The sequence below is a fragment of the Bombina bombina genome, chromosome 4 (genome assembly GCF_027579735.1).
Source record: "Bombina bombina isolate aBomBom1 chromosome 4, aBomBom1.pri, whole genome shotgun sequence".
Lineage (NCBI taxonomy): Eukaryota > Metazoa > Chordata > Amphibia > Anura > Bombinatoridae > Bombina > Bombina bombina.
This window is the reverse complement of record NC_069502.1, coordinates 527,549,579-527,576,213: the sequence shown is the minus strand read 5'-3', so window position 1 is coordinate 527,576,213 and position 26,635 is coordinate 527,549,579. Positions and strand designations below refer to the sequence as shown.

The 26,635-nt window shown below is 36.7% G+C and overlaps 1 protein-coding gene across 3 annotated transcripts in view; it reads left to right on the top strand.

Annotated features, from left to right (window-relative positions):
- Positions 1–26,635, top strand: part of FILIP1 (filamin A interacting protein 1) — a 387,512-nt gene that overhangs the window by 101,959 nt on the left and 258,918 nt on the right. For 2 of the 3 annotated variants that reach the window (XM_053710451.1, XM_053710449.1), the window contains exon 1: positions 15,143–15,538. The exons of the other annotated variant lie outside the window; for it this stretch is intronic. The gene's annotated coding sequence lies outside the window, so the exon portion shown is untranslated. Of the gene's footprint in view, positions 1–15,142; positions 15,539–26,635 lie in introns of those variants that run through there. 3 annotated transcript variants of the gene reach the window in all.

The window sequence follows — 26,635 nt, the reverse complement described above, 5'->3', positions numbered from 1 at the left end:
TATTGACAACATCCTCTTCCTATGGGAAGGAACCAGAGAGGATCTAGAGATATTTTTACTCAAACTAAATGATAACACCCTCAATATTAAATTAACATATATAATGAGCCATTTCAAAATTAATTTCCTGGACTTAACCATACTTAAAGATAAAGATAGAAAATCAAAACTGATTTGTTCAGGAAAGAAACTACTACTAACAGCTTGTTACATAAAAGCAGTGCACACGCCCATGGAACTATAAGATCATTACCCGTGGGTGAGTTGCTTAGAATTTGGAGAAATTGTAGTGATATTAAATTCTTTACTCAACAAGCAAAATATTTGGAAACCAGATTACTAGACAGAGGTTATAGTAGAAGCATCAAAAAAGCTAAATCCAGGACATTGAATACCAACAGATCCGATCTATTAAAGAAAAAACAAAACAAAAGATGCCCAGACAAGACTGATACTAACCTATAACCCTCAAATACATCTAGTAACTGAAATCATGAACAAGCACTGGAACATACTCATGATGGACAGAGATCTAAAACCTATAGTGGGTGACCGAGTTCAAATAGGCTACAGAAGAACTAAAAATATAAAAAATATGATCTCAAGCAACCATTACTACCCAGGAAAAACAAAGACTTCAATTGCTCCATCTCCCTTAGTTGCGATACATGTTCCACAGGTAATCACATTAAAAAGACTAATAATTTAATCCAAGATGGTTTTGGACAAGTGCACAAAATGAAGAATTATATTAGCTGTTCTACTGAAAGTGTGATATATGCACTAATCTGCAAATGCTCAAAAATCTATGTGGGAATGACAAGCAGGAAACTACGAACCAGACTCCAAGAACACATCAGGAATATTAAAAATTCCAAAAAAGATCTGGAAGACTGAAAAATCCTGGCCTCTGTCGCTTTACATTTTATGATGTACCATCAATCCATGTAAGGTGAGGGGAGGTGTCTGGAACTTAGTATGCAGGAATAACAACCAGAAACAAGAAAGTCTTTCTAGAGTAACCTTTACTGAAGAAATGATATGCAGAAACAGATGAATCAAATAAGAGAACAGAACTGTACCAGAACAAATCTTACAATGCAAAATAGAACACAAGTCTCTCAACAAGCACAGAGCTCAGCGAGTACTGTTAGTAAGCTTTTTTGTGTGAAATGTCCAGGAAAAAGATAGCATATGCAAGTAGGTACAAGTCTCTCAACAAGCACAGAACTCAACGAGCACTGTTGGTAAGATATTTTCTGAAATGTCCAGGAACAATATAGCATATGAGAATAGGCACAAGTTTGTTGTAGAATAAGCATATAACAAGGATATGTCAGCAGAGGTCTTTGGTCTCAGCAGTAGTAGAAGCATACATCAGTATTACAACAGGGGTCTTTGGTCCCAGCGGCACTATAGCATACCCAAATATGTCAGCAGAGGTCTTTGGTCTCAGCAGTAGTAGAAGCATACATCAGAATTACAACAGGGGTCTTTGGTCCCAGTGGCAGTATAGCATACCCAAGTATGTCAGCAGAGGTTTTTAGTCTCAGCAGTGGTAGAAGCATACATTAGTATTACAACAGTGGTCTTTGGTCCCAGCGGCAGTATAGCATACCCAAGTATGTCAGCAGAGGTCTTTGGTCTCAGCAGTACCAGAAGCATACATCAGTATTACAACAGGGGTCTTTGGCCCCAGCGGCAGTATAGCATACCCAAGTATGTCAGCAGAGGTCTTTGGTCTCGGCAGTAGCAGAAGCATACAACAGGGGTCTTTGGTCCCAGCGGCAGTATAGCATACCCAAGTATGAGGTCTTTGGTCTCAGCAGAAGGATACATCAGCATTACAACAGGGGTCTTTGGTCCCAGCGGCAGTATAGCATACCCAAGTATGTCAGCAGAGGTCTTTGTTTTCAACAGAAGCATACATCAGCATTACAACAGGGTCTTAGAATAAAGCAGAGGAGCAGGAACCAGGAAAGCCCCTTCCAAGGCAATAACTCAGTGCAGAGTAAAGCACTGAGTAGCCTTTTATATGAACTCCCACACCTGTGCCTTTCTGGTGGAAGTTACTGCTAATAATCAGTTACTGGCCCTTTAAATCTAGGCAGCATGCAGCCGCGCGCACCTAGAGATTCGCAGCTGCTGCTGCTGCTAACAGACTGGTCTCTGCGTCTCTCCACGCGGGACACCAAGACGGATCTCTGGGGCCTGTCTTCACAGCAACGGCGGCCAGGAGAGCATTCAGAGACCCAGTGTTAGCCATGTTAGCCGCGACGGCGGCCGGGTAAGTCAGGGCTCCTGTCAATCCAACCCCAAAGACCTCAAATGTCAGGGGATTGAACAAAAATCCCCCTTGGAATTAGGGGAGGTAACGTTGAACAAGCTTTACTTGAAGCTGAATGCAGATGGATATATCTGCTGGATTCTGTTAATTCCAAAGGGTTAAATGAGCAAAATAATTATTACTGTTTTCTATAATAAATCCAATCATATAAACATCATCCAGGATAATATCGTTAACAATGTAATATGAAACGCAATTATGGAAAAACAACAAGAATACCACAAACTAAGATTGCTCTTTCTTTTTTAATTTGTGTTTTCCCCATCACAGAAAATAACAAAAAACAAACTTATATTATCTTGATTTTATAATAAATATTGCTCCTATTTCTATATTATTTATTTTTCACATTATCTAATATATCAAGCATCAATATGCACCTAGCACATGTCCTGTTACTTTAGTAAGCATCTTCCCTTTCTCTCTTTAGTAATCAGAATTATTCACCTATTTTTCATATTTTAAACTTCACAATGTCGCACTCATAACATTTTCTGATACACTTAAATAATTCATTTTCAAATATCAGTATCATAGACGTAGATCGATATATAGAAAAAGCACTATTTTTTCCATTGTCCCATTAAAACTATTAAAACACACCTTAGAAACCTAGCAAATATTTTTAATTTAAACGTATCCTCTTAACGAAATGGTTGTATTAATAAATAAGATTGTTTCCTTTGTTGCTCAGTATTTTAACGTTTACACAATTACACCATCACATAACCAGAAATATTGCTATAAGAATTTCCATCCAGTGATGATATCGCTACTCACGTTACCTGGCAACCACTCTTAATATGCTCTGACACTTTGGAGTATCACGTAGGCATATCCACGCCCACTTTGTGGACCAATCTGTAAGCACTACATATTAAACGTCACAAGATCACCAGCCTACAAAAACCTGGAAAGAAGGTGGTGGCTCCACCTTTGATAAAGCCTACAGGGGAAACATGTTAGGGGGGAGTGGGACGAGGAGTTTTTCTTCTTTTTTTTTAATATTTTTTATTGATGTTAACCAAAATAAGTACAGACATTATACACCAGTAAAAGACAACAGTACAAGTTACATGGTCTGCACAATGTCAGAAGAGTTACACACATATGGAGGTGTAGAAACATCAAGTTCTGCAGCATTTTTAAATTTTTACAACATACACGACACACTAACTGTGTCAAATAAAGAGCATCAGTATAATCATATGCAGAACTAAAAGAAGGAAAGAAACAAATTTAAAACCTATTTTTTTCTTATTTTTTCCGAATATTCTATACTCTGTCTAAGCGCCCCTTAACATGAACAAAAAAATTATAGGATAAGCATACCCCAGTTAGATATCAATGACCGCTCTTGGGCCATAAGTGTAGAATATGAGTGAGGGGCAAGGATTGGGGAAAACCATCAGGGCCACTCATGGACTGAATTCAACCAGGGGTAAAAAATAAAAGATGTATAGGCCACTCTTTGGCCTCAAAATATATTACGCAAAATAACTTATTTATCCAAGGATAATTTGGATAAACTATAAGGTCGCTTTTGGACCTTTAGAATAACATACCAAATTACTAGATAAAGCTTTTCAAAGACTGTGATATCCAAGATCTGTAAAATAATTATAGGACTATAATAGGAGGCATGCTAGATAAAATATAGCTACTTATAAAGCTCGAAAAACAATATATATTAACTATGCAACCCAGTGAACTAATTTCTAAAATGATACCAGTATTGAAGGTATATTACATATAAGTAGTAATATCAAGGGGCCAATATAGGCAGCAAAGGACTTAGGACAAGGGAGCATAATATCTAAAACAAAGTGACAGCCCCCTGGCATCATAAAAATATATATCGGAGGGTGAAGATTCTCATAATTAACAACATTAAACAAAAGTCCAAACAGATATTCCAAAAAAAACCCCAAGATATACAACTCATATCCTGAATAACTGCTCCTTAGTATACATTACAACAGATAGGACTAAGCAATCTTACATTTGTAATGACTACTCTATTCTGCATATTATATCAAAGTAGGTACCAAAGTACCTGGCTATTCCATCTTACAATTTTAATGCTTAAGAGCAGAATTAAATGATATTTATTACATCCCAGAGCTGCCGATAAACCAATATATTTCCCTACACTAGCTAGATAAACAGTAGACCTACAAGCAATAATACAGTTTTACATAGGACCCTTAGGTTTTCCAAGGAGGTTTAGCATTATATAATTAAAATGTCCCCCCTAAAGAAGAAGAAGGGGGTATATGCTGATTTTACTATTTCGGCCGCAGATAGTATATTGAGACTGCTGTGAAACTCAAAAGTCTATGTGGTAAAAAGACCTAGTAGACTGGGCTTACGTAATTGGAACTTGTGGTGGGATTTATAAAAATTAGATATAAGCCTCCCATTAACTAATAAAATATAACCTTACAGGCAGAGGTAAAAACATGGAAAAGCTGGGTAGGACCAATTAACAGTTCCATTCAGGGGCAAAACTACAGGGGTTGCAGAGTCTGCAATTGCGACTGGGCCCCCAATGTTGACTTGCCACTGCCTGCACTGATATCATGTAAGTGTGACATGATGCTTCACTAGTGTCTCTGACTACAGGGGTTAGTGTTTCTGTTTTACCCATTGGTGTTTATGTGTGTGTGTGTGTATATATATATGTGACTGTGTGTGTATTTATGCATGTATGTGTGTGTGTGTATGTTTGTGGAACCAGCAAATCACAGACCTTGTTACTACAGCATGGGGGGGCAGTGTCACTATACAGTACCACTATATACAGTACAGGGGGCTGGACCATGTCACAGACTGCTGTGGTCACTATATAAAGTATTAGGGTGGGTAGGGTCCGGCCAGCCATCTCCCCAGCAGATTACAGACTGTGTCACTGACTCACTATACAGTACTGATGGGTTAAACAGTGTCACTATATACAGTAATATGGGGTCAGACCATCTAACAGACTGTGGGTACAGGTTACCTCCTTTTGCAGACATAAAATATGATTCACATTTTTTTTCTGTGTTAAATCTAAAAAAAAAAATAAAAAAAAAATATATTGATCAAATTCACTTTTTTTGGGGGGTGGGGGAGCCCTTCTTAGATTCTTGCACCTGGGTCCTGTGGTTTCTAGTTACGCCTCTGGTTCCTTTAGCTTACTGAGATGTCAACCCGTATCTGCCCACCTAGTGAGGTTTCTAGTACCGACTAGTTAATTAGTAAATGGTTATATTGGAGCTAAGAAAACATAGATACAGGACTATGGCATGGGGATAAGCGTAAATGCAATACTCCTGCATATCTGTCTAGCCAGCAAGGCACTGATATTTACCCTAGACTATTTAACCTAAGCAATGTAATACGCAAGCTTAACAATATAATATACAGAAGGTGCAGCTAAAAGCATGGAGAATACATTTTGTATAGTATTCTTAATATCTATCCCTAGGTAACGGGGGAGAACTGTAAAAACATATATAAAGGTGTTAGCAGTGCAAATGCTGCACTAGGTACTGAAAACTAATCCAGACTCTATGGCTAAGCATCAAAACTTTTAAACTTGTACATTTATATCTGAATAAAAAATCCCAAAGACAAGGGCTACATACAGCGAACCCTTAGTTATTACCACACTTTTTATGAAGGTGCAAACAGTTCAGCCATTGTGAGCATCATGAAAAAGTTTCTCACTCAATCTAAAAAGTTTGGAAGCCGTTATTGGGCTGGAGTCATACAGTCCATAGTCTAGGTTCTTACCCAACACCTGCTCTCACAATCACCAGTGTATAGAGGGCTCCAAGCCCATAAGAGTTCCATCTCCTAAAGCAAATATCCATAGACAGGAGGATCGTGTCACCCCCATCTTCTTCACGGTAATACATAGATTGGGGTCCCGTAGGATCTATGACCCTCCTCGGAAAGTCAGCGTCGCTCCCCATAGATGACAGAGTTGGATCTTGCTCCCGCTGCTTACAGCTAATATCAGGCAAATCAGTCCCAGCATGGCTAATGAGAGCTGGCTGCTCAGCCACACAGGCCCTAGATCGCTCTCTGGTTATAGGCACTGAACGCCCCACCGGACACTCTCCTAGATCTAGGCAAGGGGAGCCTGTTTGAAGCATCTCTTGCAGCTCTCTTGTTCTATTCTCCTCTATCACGTAGACCTCCAGGCTTGAGCGCCTTATGGCTGATACCTGGTCTGTATTCCGCCATTTATCACCTTGTTGCGCAGTAGTGGGCATCGCGATTCTATCAATCCTTTCACATATCCTCCTTCCACGTTCTCCTAATAAATCCCGGATTAATACAAGGAGCTCCTCCATAGCATAAAAATTGTTGAGAGGACCGCTTGTAAACTCTCTGTGCCTGGTGTCCCAGGGGGGTGCTGAGTACCTTTTTTAACATAGCTGCCAAGGTTCTCAGCGGTCCAGCCTGAAAGACTTGCAATGTAGAAAGGGAAATATAGGCGTCATCTGGTACAGTAGACTTTCCTCTGCAAAATAGTATAAAATGCAATAGCGGATGGCTTGTAAAAATATGGATTACATGGCGGAATGTGAATTCGTAAGCAGATTTTTAAGTTTATCGACCATCTTGGGCCAGAACCCGGAAACTCCCTGAGTTTTTCTTTTTAACTAGCAATTGGTGCTATAGTGATGTTCTAATATTGCCGAACTATACTTACCCCATTATGCGTGTGGTTATGGCAGACAAATTGTGTCGCCTGCAATTGAAGTAGATATGGCTTCATTTAGGATTGCTTGCTTGAGATTCCTGTTGATTATTTATATATTCACCAATGAGAAGTATCCCTCAACATCTTAACTAACAATGTGCTATATATTAAGCGAAAATTACATATAATAGTCTGTATACTTACTTTAATCAAGACTCCCTACCTAATTATTAAGCCTGTACTATAATCTGTTGCAGTATTTATATCATGAGCCTCCTTGCAGAGAACCAGCAATATTGATGTGAACACACAGTGACGTGCTTTATGATACATTTAATTTTGCAACTGTGTATATACCATAATTTTTTCATTATAGTGTTGTACTGGTACATTTCAATTTGCTTCTCCAACATAATGGGAATAATAGTAACCAATAATCAGAGATACATGTTAAGTTTGTGAAATCACTTTCACATTAACCTCTTATGAACCGCATCATATTGTGGCCAAATAACCAAGTGTATCTAGTAAAGTTTATTACTTTATTTCCCATAATTGTTCCACAAAATATTGCCTCCGTATTTGGCTCACTTTATTTTACATAAAGGGGATAATAGAAACCTATAATTAGAGATACATGTAAAGTTTGTGAAATCACTTTCATATTAACCTCTTATGAACCCCAAGATATTGTGGCGAACAACTGAGTGTATCTATCACAGTCTGTAACTTACTTTATTCCCCATAAGCGACACTGATATTATAGTATTCACCTTATTATATTAACCCTATATTAGTAGGGATCTAGAAAACTTTACTCCACCTGGGGATATAGTAGCAATAAACATATCCCAATATTGCATCATTGCAGCTCCATTGTGGTTTTATGTGTGTAATTTTATTTTAATATATTAAAAGTTAAGTTTTACCCCTTCTTTTGGGGAATGATTATCTTTTCTGTCAACTTTAAAAATTAAAAACAAAGTGTTGTAGAGTGCTAATTATGTACACACTTCTCCAGTATTTCTTGTGAAATGCTTGTACAATGATAAATGCTGTCAGCATTTAGAGATGTCGGCCGGACATGATTCACTACAGCGAATCATGTCTGCCCGACATTTGATAAAACGGTCCTTTAGGATTAAATTGGCACACAATAACAAGATATTGAAATAGCAATTACTCTGAATTACAAATGAGCAGTAGATTTTTTTTCTGACAAATTTCAAAATTAGTTTACATTTTCTACTCCCTATAGCACGTGACAGCCATCAGCCAATCACAAAATGCATATACGTATACACTGTGAACTCTTGCACATGCTCAGTAGGAGTTGTGCCTTAGAGAGTGTGTATATGAAAAGACTGCTCAATTTGATAATGGAAGTAAAAATCTATACATTATGAATTAATTTGAAATGTTTATGCAATCAAATGCCCTTATAGCCAACTAAATTAAAAGGACATTAAACTATTACTTTAATACCCCATAAAGGGCTAGAATACAAGTGGTGTGCTAACATTAATTTGCACACGTTTTAGACAAAAGTAAATGCTTTCACTGGAACGCAATCAAATTTAAAGCACGTCAAGTTAGCGTGACTGAAGACCTTGCATAAAGGGTTAAAGGGACATTAAACCCAATTTTTTTCTTTCATGATTTAGAAAGAGCATGCCATTTTAAACAACTTTCTAATTTACTTCTATTACCTAATTTGCTTCATTCTCTTGATAGCCTTTGCTGAAAAGCATATCTAGATAGACTCAAAAGCTGCTGATTGGTGGCTGCACATAGATGCCTCGTGTGATTGGCTCACCGATGTGCATTGCTCTTTCATAAACAAAGGATATCTAAAGAATGAAGCAAATTAGATAATAGAAGTAAATTGGAATGTTGTTTAAAATTGTATTGTCTATCTGAATAATGAAAGAAAAATGTTGGGTTTAATGTCCCTTTAAGGATAAAATGAAAGTTGCACCAAACACAACATAAATACATTAAAATAAAGTGTTACACTCATATAAACCCTATCTGATAAAAAAAAATATTTATATACATATTTTTAAAAATGTTTTATAAGGGTTCAAAGGTATGTGGTATATGGCCATGTATTTGACTGCAAAGGGCTTAAAAAAAAAAAATATATATATATATATATATATGTCTAAATAATAATTCTGTACTAATATTTAATAATTTTACTGTTTATTTACTGTAAATATTTCACATTTTAATTATTCATATACAGGGAAATTGTATTTTTATTTTAAATAAATAGTTCTATATATATCTATATACCTATACCTGTATATCTATTGTTATAGATATATTGGTATAAATATATATTTTACATTAACATTATCATATATATATATATATATATATATATATATATATATATATAAATATATATTTCATAATAAAAATGTAAAAAAAAACTATGTGAAGAACATTGGAATGTAAAATATACGTAACGTGATTAGGGTTTCGCACTGTAGGCCTAATGCGGTGTCAGGTTAACGCACATGAAGAATTAGTTATCTTAAGGTGCGTTATGTAACTATTAAATATAAAACTTTGGAAAAAAATATAATTATTATTAATAATTATAGTGACGGAAAATATAAATATATTCTGTAGATTTTTTAGAATTGTTAAGTACATCTATAATAATTATTTATATTAATGATTAATATTTTTCAATATTTTATATTTAATAAATACATAATGCACCTTAATTTAACCCATGTCAGGTTAGCACACATGAAGAATTAGTGTACTCCTGTTGGGTTTGTGCTAGAGCTGCAACAACTAATTGATATAATCGATAATGAAAATAGTTGTCAACGAATCTCATAATCTATTAGTTGGTTTGCAATTAGTTGGTCTGTGCACAGCACCAGCTGCTTCACTCCGATGAGCTCCTGCACATGGTATTTTGTTTTATGGTTGTGCCCTTAACCTAAAGGACGTCTACAGATGTTTACTTTTTACTTTTTCCAGACAGTATATGTTTTTATTAAGTTTACAACTACTATTTTTTATGCAACCCAGAAATAATAGGAATCATTATTTGGATTGTTTATATTAAATTAGGTGATATGGGACTATGCTTTGCATGATAGTGCTTAGCTTGTTATTTACACCTAGCCCTAGATTGATGGAAGTTGTTATTTGAATTGACGTGCACTATTATCTGTTTGCACAATTATTAGCAGATTACTTACTATTGCTGATTATATGTACTGTATAGATAAATTTGTAAGGCTTTGTCCTTTTATTGATATATAGTCCTTAGTGCTTTTTACTTTGTTTTTTATACTTTTAATACACTGTGATATGTACCAGATTTAACCTCTATCATTATATATATGTTATTTTAAGAGCAGACTAGAGAAGGTGGGGTAGTAATAAACAGAAACACGGAGGTAAAGAGGAAAGGGTCACCTTCTCTGACTCAGAAGGTACTGATATTGAGCAATCTGGCTGTTCTTCCAGGAGTGGTTCTAGTGACCAATCCGATGAGGAAGAACAGACCGTCAGACCCAAACAAAAGAGTAAGACTACACGTAGTAAAGGGGACACCCCTACAACTAGGTCTGAGCCGGTAGTGACTAGAAATGTTAGCCAAAAAGACATAATCCAAGATAACATGGATATCAGATGAAGAGAATTTCTAAGTGATAATTAAAGTGATACCCCAGTAATGACTGTACATACTAAATCATGTTTGAAAACTAACACTCAGTCCATCCAACACCCTTTAGGACAGGTGGGGATGGAAACAGAAGGAGGAGGAGGAGGAGGAAGAGGCCGAGGAAAAAATCAAAGAGGTCGCAGAGGCAGAGGGCAACACAACAAGTACCAAATATAAAAATCATAAATCTCTCGTAGTTCACCCTCAATGCTGATGAGATGTTGGTCTTAGGCTTAGGTCTGGGATTTGTGCCCAGTACAAATTTTAATGTCTTTGAGACAATCATAGATCTCAATCGTTTGATTAGAGATCTTACACTGAGGAAATATTTTTGGGGCCAAGGCCAGGATACGCCGGATGCCGACACCTCAGCAAATATTGATATTTGGGATACCCCAAATGGAGTAAGTCCTATAATGGACATTATGAACTTCGAAGAGGCCTGTGATTACCTTTCCCTTCATGACTTCAATTTTGAATGCTATGTACAAAACAGCTTCTTAAAAACCACTCATGGTGGCTTTAGGCCGCGTTCAGTCTTCTACCCTACCAGAGAAGGGGGCCCCTTTTAGAGGCCTTTCATCGTAGGGTAGAAGAGGATGTACTTACATTGTCCAGATACCACAATGCTGCCCCCCCCAATCTGAGTCAAGCACAGAAGCTGGCCCTTGATGCTCTGAGCAAGAGAGAGGATATAGTGATTAAAGCAGCGGACAAGGGGGGCAGTATTGTGGTACTGGACAGGGAGGCCTATATAGGGGAAGCTGAAAGACAAATTACAGATGCAGAGGTCTACCTCCCTCTCCCTAGAGATCCTACGAGCATATTCAAACTTCAGTTTCTAGATTTGCTGGACGATGGTCTGCAGGAGGGGGTGATTGATCAGGACACATTTAATTATCTTTTTGTTGAATTTCCTGTTATTCCCATCTTCCATCACCTCCCCAAGGTACACAAATCCTTGGAGGAGGTGCGGGGTAGACCTATCGTTTCAGGGATAGGTTCCCTTTTTGAGAAGATGTCAGGTTGGATCGAGTCCCTCCTGCAGCCCATCGTACAGCAAATACCATCCTACCTTAAAGACACTACTCATTTACTGACTTGCTTGCAGCAAGTGATCTGGGACAATGAGTGCTCCTGGCTCACTGTAGATGTAGTGGGCCTTTATTCCTGCATTCCCCACTTTCATGGCCTTGAGGCTGTTTCTTTGTCACTGGACATGTACAGCAACTATGACCCTAAACTAAAAATTTATATCCTGAAGACTTTGGAATTTCTTTTGAGTCATAATTATTTCAAGTTTGGTGATTCCTTTTTTCTCCAAAGGTGTGGGACCGCCATGGGAGCAAAGTTTGCCCCAGCCTATGCGAACATCCTCATAGGCTGGTGGGAAAGGACCCACGACTTTGGAGAACGAAATCCATACAGGCATTTGATAAGATCATATAAAAGATACATAGATAATCTTTTGTTTGTATGGTTAGGAACCAAATCAGAAATGGAGAATTTTGTAGCTTATTTGAATGACAACAATATTAACCTACACTTTACGTTCAACTTTGGTAAAACGGTAATACCGTATTTAGACTTATACTTGATGGGTGATCCTGCTAGTCATAAAATTATGACAACATTATATAGGAAGCCGATCACATCAAACACCATTTTACATGCCAAGTCTTGTCACCCCAAACATACAGGTTTTGGGGTGGCAAAAGGGCAATTTATAAGGCTAAAGAGGAACTGTTCATCTGAGGTAAATTTTATAAAATAATCAGATGTGTTGAAAGTACAGCTCCATGAAAGAGGGTACTCCTCAAAGGTGATAAACAGAGCCTTTCTAGAGGTTAGTAGATTAGACAGGACACAGATGTTACAACATAAACGAGGACAACAAAATGCTTGATTTGATCATAATAAACCTAAGTTTATCACCAATAATAGCCCACAATTTGGAGAAATTTGTCAGATTATAAATAAACATCTGCCAGTACTAACAGAGGAAGACAGTTTAAAGGATTTGATCAAAGATGGCATAAATTTTATATCGAGGAAGTGCCCCACTATAGGTAATATAGTGGCCCCAAGTTTACTCAGAAAAGAAACAAGTACAGGCAGTAGCTGGCTATCAATAAAGGGACATTATAAATGTCACTTTCTTAATTGTATAGCTTGCAGTCATGCAAATGTTACAGACAGGTTCCAATCAAGAATCACACAAAGAGTATTTCTCTCATCTAGTTGCACCAATTGCCGCACCAAATATGTAATTTATTTGGCCGAGTGCACACAGTGTGAGAAGCAATATGTTGGGTGCTCCACACGTGAAGCACGCTCACGTATTAGGGAACATCTTAACAACATAGACAAGAACATTGACGTGTCAGACTCAGTACATTATTTCATATATGAACATAATAAATCTATAACCAGTTTCAGATGGAAGGTTACTGAAAGTATCACACATACCCCCAGAGGTGGTGACAGATTACACAGATTATTACACAGAGAAGCATTCTGGATTTTCACCCTACAAACGAGACGCCCCAAAGGGCTTTAATGCAGTTGGGGATATCATAAACCATTGGCAACACAAATAGTGAATAGTAGGCTGTATCAGAGTTGCTCCTCAGGAGGCTTTTATTATATCATATGAGTTTTCACAGTGTATAGATATATTTGTCTCTATTTTCTGTGTCTGCTTCGCCTATAAGTCAAAGGACTATCAAGTGTTTTATGTTGTATTGAGCAAAATCATTTAACTCATGTAATCAAAATTGTTTATATATGCTGGCTATGACTCCTATTGAGGAGATAACAGTAGTTTAGACGGCATTAGTAATTTGATGAGCAACTGAACTTTTTTATAATCTATTGATATTTATATTTATATTTTTCCTAGTGTATTAATACTTATTCAACCATTTGATTAGACACGTTTAGGCTTCTTATGTTATAACTTGGAGTTGAAAAGTTAAAATTAATGACACTCAGTATAGACAATTGTATAAATGTGTATGCCATATTTACTTAAACAAGGTATGCATTACTCATCAGCTGTACACCCTTAGGTTCTTTATTGACCAGGCTATTTAAGGGTGTAAACCGGAAAATCTTTAAGGTCTATGAATAAGGATAGTTACCAGCCGAAACGCGTAAGACCGACTGGTTGCTGAGGAGTAATGGCATACTCTTTTACTCATATTTTTGAGTGTTATTTATTTTTTTGAGTGTTATTTATCTTTTGTTGTTTTTTTAAGCAATAAATTTACCACCGTTTTTTCTTTGAGGCTCGCTGGATTCTTTGTTTGTTCTTGAGTAGATATTATTTTCCCCTAACCATATAGCTGGTTATTTACCATTGCATATAGATATTTTTATGTTAGAATGAAGTCCAGGCTTACATTGTTAAGAGGCCCCGTTGCATTGGTGGAGAGCTAACAAAGATAAATATCTTACCTAGCTTGGATTTTATTTTAAATATATAAAAAAATAATAATAAACTTTTTTATCCGATTAAAATATGAAAATAATGATTAGTCGCAGCCCTAGTTTACGCACATAAACCCAACTGGAGTATACTATTTCTTCATGTGCGCTAACCCTACATAAGTTATATTAAGGTATGTTTTATATTTATTAAATTTAAAATATTTAAAAATATTAATAATTAATGTAAATAATTATTATAGAAGTACTTAAATATTTTTTTTAAAAAACATACTGTATTTTTACAGTATCTATAATAATTATTAATAATTGTTATTAATATTTTTTCAATATTTTATTCTTAGATAAAGCGACTTAAAGGGACAGTCTACTCCCGAATTTGTATTGTTTAAAAAGATAGATAATCCCTTTATTACCCATTCCCCAGTTTTGCAGAACCAACACTGTTATAGTAATGCACTTTTTACCTCTGTGATTACCTTGTTTCTAAGGGGCCAATTTAACAAATGTCTGTCCGACATGATCTGCAAAACAATACAAACTGTGCGAACAGAAAGAGTTTAAGTGCATTTAAAACAATAATTTTGTATGCTGTTTGCTATGCAGTGGGTAATTCCTTATATATAGTAGGCCTATCCCTTTAAACCATGAATAGTTTTGAAAGTCAACAGCACAATGTAGTTGTGTGAATGCTAAATATGAATGACTGGGCTGTACTACATACTACACTATGCTAGCATTTTTTACAGAGAAGAATCAGGGTAAAATATGATTATTATTATTAGTGATGATAGCCTCCCACATTAAATTCATAGGGTAATACCATATACTGATAACTTGTAACTGCTGAAGTACAGCGACTGGAGAATGTGCAAACTTCTCAGCTGTTGACAGGCCTGTCTGAGAACAGCAGATATATATAGCACAGCACAACACTGCTCCAACACTGCCTGAAGAGACCATAGATGAGGAAGCATTATCTCAGACCCATACTGACGAGCCCCAACTACACCTAGCAACAGTTCAGGGAAAAGAAGAAGAAAAACTTTCATCCAGTTCTCTGGGTGGGAGCATGTGTGACCTCCTACTCCTCTGACTGGTGTATCTGTGAGAAGGGACTGTATTCTATCATTTCCTGCATGACTTCAGCTGCTAGTAAACCCAGCACAGTGGGATAGGTTTATCTGTGTATAGATTGTAATTGTGTTCACTGGGTGCTAGGCTAGTGCTTCAGTAGTTTTAGCTGTTATGAATGCTGTTAACTTCACATAAAGCCACAGGAGGATATAAGTGATAACCTGCCATTGTAACAGATATCTTCACTGGTCCTATACATAACCTCCAGGTAAGAAAAAAAATATTTAAATTATATAAATATGTATTATATGCATGTGGTATCTTGCTAATGTAATATATATATAGTTGTTTCTGTATAATATTTTGACCAATATTTCATAAATATGTTTGTAAAGTTTAACTTCTTTATGACAAACCCATTCTAATAAACAGTGTATGAAAATACTAAATATCTAAATATGATTAGTGGGAAATGTAATGTAACTGTTCTAATTTCCTTTTATATTCTTGGAACTATATACATTAGTTTGGCTTATGAAAACGATACATGAAAATCACAGTACATTCACAAAAAATGGAATTTCTGTGTAGTAGCAGCCTGCATTATTATCAAGGATAATGACATAGGTGTATTTACTGAAAGCATGGGCTGTATTTAACAACATGTATCATTCGGCTTTCACAATTCAGGTTACCTGAATATCCCTGACACATGCACGTCAGCTGACTAGTATATTAAGTCAACTGCAAGTTATTAAATTTGTAATAGTATTTTATGCAGCTGTATTAATAAATCGATGTACTAATCACAATACAAGGCACCTGTTGACGTTACGCATAAACAGTGACACATGAGATGCTGCTGATTTCAGATTATTATGCTTAACAATAACAGTTTAATAAATCAAGGCCTACTGTTGCACAGATTGTAATATTTATGTTTACAATCCTCTAAGATAGAATTGTCTTGAAAAATAATAATATAAAGCACTTTAGCATAAAAAATAAACGAGTGTTACCTTTACCCTAACAAACTTTTAAACCTGTTATCTGCTCATAATTTGCCTTTTTTAATTTATTTTTTGCAAATAAATAAATACACGCTTAGCTCTTTTTCTACCTGGAATATACCTAATAGGAATTATGCTTTACACTTTATGCCACCATGCCAGTACTGATCTGCTGCAGGAATATATATGATTGTTACTGGTCATCAACGTGGCACGGGATTAGAAATGGTCAAAAATAAAGGCCCTTTTATGGTGAAACTTAATTAGTGCATTTTATAAACATCACTCTTAAAAATAATTAATACATTCATTCATTTTCTTGGCACAACAATTTCTAAGAAAATATTACTATTATTTTTTTTTTAGAAATTGTAGTAATAACATGCTAGTAATATTATTATTATTATTATTATTAATAATAATAATAATTATAATATTATTATTACTATTATTAAGAGTGCTGTATTCCCTCTCTTTTTGGTAGAAATGATTGCTTTCCACTATGTGATCGTTTTTATTGTTTTCAAGTGTGTTTGAATCTAGTTTTAAACAAATGATCACTTAAATGATCATGTTTTAGTTTGAATAATACTGTATAATTATTTATGCAAATGTATGCTAATTATAACCCTAATTCTGTGTGTTATTCTGACATTATAAATAGAGTTCTCTCGTGCTGTGCTTCATCACTACTAAGTCATTTCAATTGTAGAGTCAGAATGTATGTTTCTAGTTTACATTAGACCAATGTTTCCTAAACCACTCTAGCTAAAGAATTATGATTTCAAATGCAAATCCCATCATGTATTACAATGTTGGATGAACCAGTAAAACAGCTGTGAATAAATTCATAAAAACTCATCAGGACCCTGTTTTTTTAAATTCTAATATGATTGAACACATATCTCTAGAACCTCAGGATTCTCCCTAAAACACTGGAGCTATTATTAAGCATGGATTACCTTTGCATCACGTCCCATAGAGAGAAACCTTTATAGGGAAAATCCCATAATTAGAATACCATTGAAAAAGACAGTAATTGGTGATTTAAATCCATTTGTACAATTGGCAAAATGATGTCATATTTATAATTTAAATGAATTTGCTCAGTTTTACATTATATTACTCTACCTCTATACACTACACAATAGCCTTCAACTGGAGCAATGTGTATGTGGACATATTTGTGCGCTTCTTTTTGGGTACTACCACTACGACTTACAATTGTCCTGGCATTACCAATAATAAAATCTAAATTAACCTGGTAGAACACTAAGGAATTGTTGTGTAAAACAACATTTCTTCAGATTAAAAACAAAAGCCAGACAAACCCCCATGTGTTAATTAATTTGCTTGTGAAATACTTGGCCTTTCTCTGCGTGGTTCTTTCTTTAGAATGAGCAGAGAGTGTTAGATAAATATTAGTACCAACTTGCAACACCGTATATTTATCTAAGCTGCCGAGACACACGGACTGCTTTGCTAATGTTAACATTTATCATACATTCATTTGTTGTATTTGTTGTCATTGAGGAGAGTTGTGAATATATATGTAGAGTGCACTGCTACAATAAGAATAGTTACGTATGCTTATTTTATTTTAAAGAAGCATTTTAATGCAAAAATGTATCCTAGTTAAATATGTGTTTAACCACTGCAAATTAGTTAAACACATAGGTAAAGTCCTGATTTGGAACCACAAGCATTGCATCTGCTCAGTGGAGCATGGTTGATGAGCCAATCAGTCTGGACTGTAGCCTTTAACTGGAGTTCAACACCTGCCAGAGTCAGTAATGCCTAAATTATAATTACAGCATGTCATTTTGCTTTAGAATGGGACTTTAAATAAAGTAAAATGCACTAGGGGTTATGCTATAAATTATTTAATCCAGTACACAACACATTATCATTTTATTTAAAAGAAAGAGGAAACGCAATATTTGAAATGATTTATGGGTGTTTCCTTTTTTACATATAAATGTGGTGACACATTTCCTGTGGATTTTAGAATGATTGTTCCATTGAGAAAATTCGATATTTAAAATAAATAATCCAACATTGTAATACATGATGGGATTTGCATTTGAAATCATTAGTCTATTAACTCTCCCATTAGCACAGGCAAATCCCAGTATTGCTACATTCCAAAGATAACTGCAGATATCCTTATCATTACACTGCAAGATAAGACAACAGCTCGCATTTAGAACAGGTGCCAGGGGATACTTTACGTGTGTGCTAATACATTACAAAAGATATAGGGCCAGATTACAAGTGGAGCGCTATTTAACGCTCCCACTCAAGCGTTAACTGCGATAGAAGTAAGATTTTTGCGCTCAGCGAGTTGTACTCATGAGTTGAAAGTAAACTGTTTTCACTTGAGTGCTAACCCAGCAAGCCCAAAAAGCCAAACTTACAATATCACGTGCGCGTTCACGTATTGCCCCATAGAAGTCAAAGGAGCAAAAAAAAGTGGGGGTAAAAAATAACACCAAACTGGCACGCAAACCCAATCTCATATTCTCATGTAAGCTAACACATTCCAATGTTCTTTACATAGAAGAATATGTTCTACTTATTCATAAATAAATATTTCTACATATATCTGATGGTATTTTTGTACAATATATCTATATCTATACCCAGTAGCGGACCTACTCACCAAAGGGCCCTGGTTCAAATTTTTTTTTTTGGTCACCACAAAGGTAACTCAGTAGTAAGCAAAAGTAATAATATAGATGCTGCTCTGTATAATGATTTTGAGGATATATAGATACTATAGATAGATGATCCTAGATTCTGCACTAATAAAATGTGCACATGCATTAGAATTGCACACATTCTGCACACACCTATAGACTGGCTACTATGGGACCTGCTTTCACTTGGGCCCTGGTGCAACTGCACCTGCTGCACCAATGGTAGTTCCGCCCCTGTCTATATCTATACATGAATATATATAGGTATAGATATATACAGATACATATAGGAATATCTATTTTAATGCAATGTGAAATGTTTACAGTAAACACATAGTTAAACCTTTATAAAAAAAATAATTAAAAAAATATGCTTTTACATGTTTCATCTACTTAACTGCAAAAAGCTCCAATGCACTTATATATATGTGTGTATACATATGTATTTATGTGTATATATGTCTGTAAATACAGATATACACATATAAATAAAACACGGAAGGGGACAGCACTCTCAGACCAACCGGGTACACATCCCATGATCCTGCAACATGCTCCGCCCTGGGTGCTCACTAGCACTCACAGGAAGCTTTGCTGTCCCAAGAGTCACAGGCAGTTAACCCCAGACAGGTCTGGCTGCAAGAACCATAGGGAAATTACAAAACAAATTAATACAACACACAGAGAAAGTCCAGCACTCACTTACAAGCTCTCAGCTAAGATTAAAAGCAAAATGGAAGATTTAGTTACTGCATGTGTCTGGGGTGATCACATAAGCCTGTGCACCCTCGACTTGTTCCCAGTTTGTTGGATTGAGAGCTAGCATTGTGTGGCTGTTTTAGGGTCCCAGGTTTTTGGAAGGGACCTTGATGAGGTACCTGGGCTTGTCCCATTTGGCCAAATGCGGTAACTAACCTTTCCATTTTTGCTTTTAAATCTTAGCTGAGAGCTTGTAAGTGAGTACTGAACTTTCTCTGTGTGTTGTATTAATTTGTTTTGTAATTTTCCCTATGGTTTTTGCACCCAGACCTGTCTGGGGTTAACTGCCTGTGACTCTGTAGTAGCTACAGGTTGTAGCGCATCTGGTCCCAGGAACAGTACAGTCAAAATTAAACTTATTGGCTAGAGCTTGCAATATTAAACAACTTTCCAATTTACTTCTGTTATCAATTTTGCTTAATTCTCCTGGTATCCTTTGTTACAGAGTAATCCAAAGTGAGTTTAGCATGCACGTGTCCTTAGCCATCTGGCAGCTGTATTTGCCACAATGTTTATAGTAATCTTATAAGAAACACAAAAATCTCGTAACTACTTGCACTAAAATGATTGAAAGAGGATTTCTCCAAGATATGCTATGCATTATTGTGGGTGCCAAAAAGGCAGGTCCTCAAAAAATATAACTAAAGTGTTATAAAGTGATGATAGACATAATAATTTAAAAGGAATAGTATATTTAATGTAGAAAATAATAATCTAAATATAGCGCTTGAATAAAAAGGTCTTAAACATATAATACATAAAACATAGAAATCTCTGCTGCAGACAGGGATCCTTCTAACAGAGTATGGGGTATATTTATTAATGTGTGGGTGGATATGATACGAAGTAGCGTATCATGTCCGCTGCACATCGATAAATGCCGACAACATACACTGTCGGCATTTATCAATACTCCAGCAGTTCTTGTGTACTGCTGGTGCAATGCCGCCCCTTGCAGAATCGCGGTCAATCGGCTGCTAGCAAGGGGTGTCAATCAACCCGATCGCATTCGATCGGGTTGATTTCTGTCCGTGGCCTCAGAGCAGACGGACAAGTTATGGAGCAGCGGTTCGACGGAAATAAGGGGCATCAAGCTCCATACAGAGCTTGATAAATCGGCCCCTAAATCTTAACCCAGAGGAAACCTTGTTGATAAAATCGTTGACACAAAACACATAAGCTGTTAAGATGCGGTGCACACTGTGTGTGAGAAAAGAAATGTCACAACGTTATCAGAGCGGTAATACCTTACTGTAACTACGGAGCTCCCAGTATTTATATCCACAAGGGTAAGATACGTTGCTAGTATACGTTGTGTATTCAGCTCTGGAACTCCCAACATACTCGCACAGAAGAAAGCCGCCAAGCTCTGCTTCCCTGCACTTCCTGGTGTTTACTTTCAGCTGTAGATACTCCCATGCTCCAAAGGTCACCTTTGATTACTCTTTAACAAAGGATACCAAGAGAATAAAACAAAATTGATAATAGAAGTAAATTGGAACATTTTTAAAATGCACATGCTCTGTCTGAATTATGAATGTTTAATTTTGATTTACTGTACTTTTTTAACCCCTTAAGGACAAGGCCATTTTTCAATTTCTTTCCCTTAAAGGGCCAGTAAACCTAGAAAATAATGTTTTATAATTCTGCACATAGTACAGAATGATATACCATTATATTAGTGCTAGCTTTATGCAACATAATATTGCGGTTACATTTTTATTAAAAAAGAGGGTTTTTCAGACCTGCCCTCTGTGCTCTACTGAGCAGGTCTGTTTTTTTCACTGAGCGCATCTGGCAGCTGTCTAGTCACAGCCAGGCCTGATCGCCCCATTACTCTCAATGTAGCTCGCTCCTGCTCTGTCTGACAGCGGGAGCGAGCTACATTGAGTGTAATGGCGCGATCGGGCCGGGCTGTGACTAGACAGCTGAACTGCCCAGATGCGCTCAGAGGGAAAACCAGACCCGCTCAGTAGAGCACAGAGTGCGGGTCTGAAAAACCATTTTTAACAAAAATGTAACCGCAATATTATATTGCGTAAAGCTAGCACTAATATAATGTTATATAATTCTGTACTATGTGCAGAATTATATTACATTATTTTCTAGGTTTACTGACCCTTTAAGGACCAGGGCTATTTTTACATTTCTGCGGTGTTTGTGTTTAGTTGTAATTTTCCTCCTACTCATTTACTGTACATACACATATTATATACCGTTTTTCTCGCCATTAAATGGACTTTCTAAAGATACCATTATTTTAATCATATCTTATAATTTACCATAAAAAATGATAAAATTTGATGGAAAAATGGAAAAAAACACCCTTTTTCTAACTTTGACCCCCAAAATATGTTGCACATCTACAACCACCAAAAAACACCCATGCTAAATAGTTTCTAATTTTCTCCTGAGTTTAGAAATACCCAATGTTTACATGTTCTTTGCTTTTTTTGTAAGTTATAGGGGACAAGTAGCACTTTGCTATTTCCAAACCATTTTTCTTTTCAAAATTAGCGCTAGTTACATGAGAACACTGATATCTGTCAGGAATCCCTGAATATCCCTTGACATGTATATATATTTTTTTATAGTAGATAACCCAAAGTATTGATCTAGGCCCATTTTGGTATATTTCATGCCACCATTTCACTGCCAAATGCGATCAAATAAAAAAAAACGTTCACTTTTTCAGAAACTTTTTCACAAATATTAGGTTTCTCACTGAAATTATTTACAAACAGCTTGTGCAATTATGGCACAAATGGTTGTAAATGCTTCTCTGGGATCCCCTTTGTTCAAAATAGCAGACATATATGGCTTTGGCATTGCTTTTTGGTAATTAGAAGGCCGCTAAATGCCACTACGCACCATATTTGTTTTAGGCCCAGCAGTGAAGAAGTTAATTAGGTAGCTTGTACGGAGCTTGTAGGGTTAGTTTTAGCTTTAGGGTAGTGTAGTAGACAACCCAAAGTATTGATCTTGGCCCATTTTGATATATTTAATGCCACTATTTCACCGCCTAATGCGATCAAATAAAAAAAATCGTTAACTTTTTCACTAACTGGGTTTCTCACTAAAATTATTTAAAAATATATTGTGCAATTATGGCACAAATGGTTGTAAATGCTTCTCTGGGGCCCCCTTTGTTCAGAAATAGCAGACTTATATGGCTTTGGCATTGCTTTTTGGTAATTAGAAGGCCGCTATTTGCCGATGCGCACCAAACTTGTATTATGCCCAGCAGTGACAGGGTTAATTAGGTAGCTTTTAGGGAACTTGAAGGGTTAAATTTAGCTTTAGTGTAGAGATCAGGCTCCCACCCCCTGATCCCTCCCAAACAGCTCTCTTCCCTCCCCCACCCCACAATTGTCCCCGCCATCTTAAGTACTGGCAGAAAGTCTGCCAGTACTAAAATAAAAAAGTTTTTTTTATTTTTTTATTATTATTTAAAAAAAATCAAAAAATCATTGTCTGCTGTGTAGGATCCCCCCTTAGCCCCAACCTCCCTGATCCCCCCAAAGAGCTCTCTAGCCCTCCCCCCACCATTTTGGGTACTGGCAGCTGTCTGCCAGTACCCACTTTGCAATAAAATAACTTTTTTTTTTTTTAAACCTAACTTTTTCTGTAGTGTAGCTGCCCCCCTCCAGATCCCCCCTCTTCTGCACCCACCACTCTCTCCCAGCAATTTTTCTCTCCAACTGCACAGCCACCCCTCACCTCCCGGAAGAACAGCTGGCCAGAAGGAAGTTCCCCAGCGATGGGCCACCCACCCGCCTCCCTGCAATGGCTCCCACCCACCAACGATTGGCACCATCGATGGCCGATGCAGAGAGGGCCACAGAGTGGCTCTCTCTGCATTGGTGTGCCTAAAAAGGTATTGCAGTGATGCCTCAATATCGAGGCATCACTGAAATATCTTGAAAGTGGCTGGAAGCGATCAGGAAACACGGTACATTGCTGGTCTTTGAAGACCAGTTTGTGTAAGACGTACCCTGTACGACACGCGCGTTAAGTGCCTTTTCAGTACCATATTTAAGTTGTATGCTGCCCTAGACACCCAAAATTCTGCCCCCCCCAGGTTTAATTCTTTTTTGGCCATAATATTTTTTGATCAGGGTGTAACTTGACTTCATTTGTACACAGTATACATGTAAGCAGTAATAATATTTATTTTACAATATATATATATATATATATATATATATATATATATATATATAGTGCTAGTTAAAGGAACATTAAACACTATGAGATGGTAATATAAAATGATAAATTGTATATAGTAAAACAACTCTGCAATATACTTTCATTATTTATTTTGTCCTCTTTGCCTGTAATTCCATTCTGAAATTGTGAGCTTTTCAGTTCCTGTTAGAAATGGAAGTGCAGAACACTGTTAAATCCAGCATAACCATTGGCTGCACACTCTAGTGGCCTATTTATAACTGTCCCTAATTGGCCACAGCAGAGAAGGTAACACAAGTTACAACATGGCAGCTTCCAGTGTTTTATAGACACTAAAACTTTACACTTATTTTGTCACTTTTTAAACAACTAATGAAACTTTAAAAAATAAATCTACATGTTAGTCATGGACTAATCTTTTCTTTGAATGCATCATTCTATCTAGCATGCATTTATTGTTTAATGTCCCTTTAAGTCACCTGCTGCTCCCAACAGAGACTCAAAAAGTGCTGCCCCTCAATCTGCCACCCTAGGCAAGTGCCTTCTTTGCCTAGGCCAAAATACACTGTGACTGTTCTATTGTAATGGACAGAAGTGACCTGAAACATGTATGTGACAGCAAAATGCATCCAAAAAGACACTATAATCTAGACCAGTGTTTCCCAAACACTGTCCTCAAAATTACATAGTTGATGCAGAGTCTGGTTTTAATCCATAAAGGGCATAAATCACCTAACATTCCTAAATTGTTTGGAATAACGTGCTTTAAAACATCAGGTATGATGTTGTATCGATCAGGTAGTGTAAGGGTTACGCCCGCTTCACAGTGACAGACCAAACTCCCCGTTTAAAGGGACAGTCTACACCAGAATTTTTATTGTTTTAAAAGATAGATAATCCCTTTATTACCCATTTCCCAGTGTTGTTTTTTTTAACTCTACGCTACTGTTACACCAGATATAAGTTGCACTGGGGTGACACTGTGCCCTGGCAGGCAGGCACTGAAACGCACACGTGTGAAGGAAACTGACTGCTATTATTTAACAGTCAAAAAAGTTTTTTTTTTTTTAAATCTACACTACTGTTACACCAGATATGAGTTGCACTGGGGTGACACTGTGCCCTGGCAGGCAGGCACTGAAACGCACACGTGTGAAGGAAACTGACTGCTATTATTTAACACAGTCAAAAAAGTGTTTTTTTTTATATCTACACTACTGTTACACCAGATATGAGTTGCACTGGGGTGACACTGTGCCCTGGCAGGCAGGCACTGAAACGCACACGTGTGAAGGAAACTGACTGCTATTATTTAACACAGTCAAAAAAGTGTTGTTTTTTTAAATCTACACTACTGTTACACCAGATATGAGTGGTGGCACTGGGCAAGTGGGCTGTGAGCCTGACACACACGCTGGCAGGCAGGCAACTGCAATTAGATTACACAAGAAAAAAGAAAAAAAAGCAGACTGATGTTCTAGCCCTAAAAAGGGCTTTTTGGGGTGCTGTCCTTACAGCAGAGATCAGATGAGTCCTTCAGGACTGTAGTGGACACTGAATACACTAGCCTAGCTCTCGATTTCCCTATTAAATCAGCAGCAGCTACACTGTCCTTCCTCTCACTAAGAATGCAGCTTCCGAATGAATCTAAAATGGATGCTGTCCAGGAGGTAGGAGGGTCTGGGAGGGAGGGTCTGCTGCTGATTGGCTGGAATGTGTCTTCTGACTGTGAGGTATAGGGTCAAAGTATTACTTAATGATGACGAATAGGGGGCGGATCGAACATCGCATATGTTCGCCCACCGCGGCGAACGCAAACAAGCTATGTTCGCCGGGAACTATTCGCCAGCAAACTATTCGCGACATCACTAGTTACAAGTTTATAAATAGAAGGAGAAAGAGGAATTAGTGCATCATATATTTGCTAACAGTAACAAATAGATTTCTGCATTGAAAAAAAAAAAACAGAAGAGTAAAACGTTCCTAACTAATAAGGGCTGGGTAATGAATTCATATATGCAGGCTGTAGAAACTATGTGAGAATGCTGCTGTTCTCTTACTTCTGCCTGTTATTTTCATTCCAACACAGAAGGAAAACATAAAGTTGGTAGAAACATTATTGTTGACTTTGGAGTCAGCATGTCAGATCATATTTACTACAATATTTTCCATGTGGCACTTTGTTTTTTTCCCCATATCATCAGGGGGTACTCATGCTCAGAAATGCAACATTTATATTCTAGTGGCATGGCCTAAAATTAAAAAATTAATTTGGAATATACAGAAGTGTTGACTTACAGTTTGGCCCAAAAAGTTTCAGCCATAAAATCCAGGATCATCATTTGGACCTACAGTACCTTTTTATTTCTACCAGACTTGCTAAAATAATTGTATGCTTCTGTCTATCAATAGGGTCTGTTGCAAAACTATCAGAGACGATTACAATAGTCTGTGGGTTCCTAAATATACAGGGCTCAAAATGTCACATCCTAAGCTACTAGCTAGGACAAAATGTTACTCACCACTTCTTCTATCTTCTAATCCCACCCACACCCACTACTTCACCCCCTATTTGCATATGTTTAGCCATTGTGAAATATTTTGTAATAATGTTTATATTTTATACCATAAGAAATTAAAAAATGCTAGGTAGTATATACAGTAATAAATTAACAAAAATAAGTTCATAGCAGTAAGAAATATCAACTA